Raw genomic sequence first — 2,993 nt, 5'->3', positions numbered from 1 at the left:
TCACGGCCCTCCACTGAGAATCTTGGGATTAGTAGTGTTTGTAATATCGCCTCAAAACTACAAAGCTTGATTTGAAGCCTATGATTACATTTGTGTCACTCTGTAGCTTACTGCATGATTTCCCGATGCTCGGTCCTGAGGCCCCACCTGGGTGCACGTTTTGTTTTTTGTTTTTTTACACTAGCACTACACAGCTGATTAAAATAATCAAAGCTTGATGGATGAGTTGGTTATTTGAAACAGTTGTGTAGTGCTGGGGGATTGGGAAACCCTGGACTACTGTAAAGTGGATCACTTGAGATAAGGACAGTGCAGCACAGCCCTGGTCAGAGATTTCATAGGGTGCTATGATTATCAATTCTGTTGGAGTCTAATGCGATTACAAATAAATCTAATACAATTAAAAATCAAGATTATTATTTCCCAATAGAACATGGTGGTTAACATGATTATGAAGCATTTGCATGCAATTAATAGGACTATAATTTATAATTTACATGATAATTCCAATGCCAAGACAGCAAATGCTCTGGCAAACCAACAACCAGCAAAAGAAGCACAACAGAAACCTGAAAACACCATTCAACTTGGAACTGAGTGAGTAATGTTTACTCTGAAGCTACTTTTAAAGCCAAGCAGAAAAATACATTAAAATGATATATTTTACCTTATAAGGGCTGAATGCTAAATTAAGGCTACCAAGCTTGCTAGGACAGAACAGATCCCGACTGCAACTTCAATTAGCACTTAGGTGTGAAGTGAGAGGTGTCAAAGCCCTTGAGCCCAGCAATGGCAGGAGAATTTCACAGCCTCCCCCACCCAAATGCAGAGGCCTGAAGCCCCCTCCCTCTGTGCAGACGTCATTACAATATAGTACCCCCTGGATTCATCTCTATTTTGAACTGATATGCAGCCAGGACACTTCAGTTGTAAATTACCTCAATAAGAAAACAATATTGTTGCTTTGATCACATCAGAAAACATCCTCCTCGCAATCTCCAAAATACAACAGCCACAGGACTGTTGTCCAAACCTTGTTTGGATGTCATAAAGGACCATTCACTGAAACTGAAGAGATATAGCTAGCTAACAACCTACTTTTCCATGTAAAAAAAACGGTGGACAGAGACTTGCCAGCTACGTTAGCTAGCTAGCTGGGATTTTCTACAAGGAATCTGCCTCCTGAAGAAAAGCTTCTCCCAAGTGGGTGTGACACCTACTTCCATTGCCTGCCTCACTGCAGCTTGGATTTCACCTGGCGATCTGTTCACCGTCTGCCCTGGCCTGTGCTTTGTTGACTATGAACATGCTTGTTTACTTGACCGTAGAACAGACTGTTTGTTCCCACACTCGGGACACTATTGGTTACACAGACTCTTGGCCTCCCATCCTATTCTAACCACATCTCACTGGCTTGGTACTCATGTTACCTGTTGAAATTGCTATACAATATGATCTTGCTGCTATCTGATGCACATTCAAATGTCATAAAAAATGAACACTGCAGAGCTCTCTGTGTCCTCTGCCGTGCCCTGATTGTATTACTGCTGATGATATTCTGACTTGTGCTCAATTGTGACTTGTGCTCTGATATCTGCTTAATTGATTTCTACTCTCGTAAAAGCCTGGGTTTCCTGCACGTTAACACTAGAAGCTAATTACCTCAAATGTATCAATTGAAAGTGTGGGCTCACAGCTCCAATCCAGATGTGTTGGTCATTACTGAGACGTGGTTAAGAAAGAGTGTTTTGAACACTGGTTACAACTTTTTCAGCAAGACAGATCTTCCAAAGGTGGTGGAGTAGCAATCTTGACCAAGGAACACCTTCGGTGCTCGGTTGTCTCCTACAAGTCTGTCCCCAAACAATTGGATTTGCTCTGTTTTAAGCATTAGACTTTCAAATTGTTCTTTGTTGACTGTTGCCGGGTGTTATTGTCCACCATCAGCACCGGCCTGTAACCTACCTGCCCTAAGCTCTCTCCTGGCCCCTTACACTAAGTCTGAATTTGTCCTGATGGGTGACATAAACTGGGACATGCTTAAACCGCATGACCAAGTCCTAAAGCAATGGGACTCCCTAAATCTTTTTCAGATTTTTACCAATCCCACAAGGTATGACTCCAAATACCCAGAAAAGGCTACTCTCCTTGATGTTATCCTCACCAATAATCTTGACATGTATCAGTCTGGTGTTTCCTGTAATGACCTTAGTGATCACTGTTTTAAAGCCTGTGTTCATAATGGCTAATCAGTAAAACGACCTATCCTGATTTGTCAAAGACTCTTGCTAAAAAACTTTAATGAGCAAGCCTTCCTTCATGACCTGGCCTCTGTAAATTGATATAGAATTAGCTCTGTCAAAGATGCTTGGACTTTCTTTTTTTAAATATTTTCAGTGGTATTGTTAACAAACACGCCCACATAAAGAAAATGATAATTAAAAGCAGGTTCAGCGCCTGGTTCGACTGTGATCCGAGTTAACCCACCTCAAGAATTCCATTTGGCAATAGGCTCGGCACATGCATACTCAGGCTGACTGGCTCTCGTTCAGGCAAATGAGAAATAAGTACACTCAGGCTATCCGGAAGGCCAAAGTTAGTTACTTTAAGGAGCCGTTCTCTTTCTGTGGGTCTAACCCTAAGAAGTTCTGGAAAACGGTAAAAGAATAAGTCTTCCTCCTCACAGCTGCCCATGACCCTTAATATTGATAATGTGGTTGTTACTGACAAGGAGCACATGGCTGAGCTCTTTAATCACCACCTCATTATGTCAGGATTCCTACTTGACCCAGCCATGCCTCCTTGCCCGTCCAACATTTCCTCATCTCCCACCCCTTCGTATGCGACTAGCCCTGATGCTTCTCCCTCTTTTTCCTCTGTCCAGCTACAAACTTTCTCCCTGCAGGCAGTCACTCAGTCTGAGGTGCAAAAGGAGCTCCTTAAACTTGACCCCAAGTCACCATCTGGATCGGATGGTTTTGACCCTTTCTTCT

This window comes from Oncorhynchus nerka, linkage group LG12, assembly GCF_034236695.1.
Source record: "Oncorhynchus nerka isolate Pitt River linkage group LG12, Oner_Uvic_2.0, whole genome shotgun sequence".
Classification (NCBI taxonomy): Eukaryota; Metazoa; Chordata; class Actinopteri; order Salmoniformes; family Salmonidae; genus Oncorhynchus; species Oncorhynchus nerka.
The sequence above is the reverse complement of the archived record's forward strand: the minus strand, read 5'-3'. Positions refer to the sequence as shown.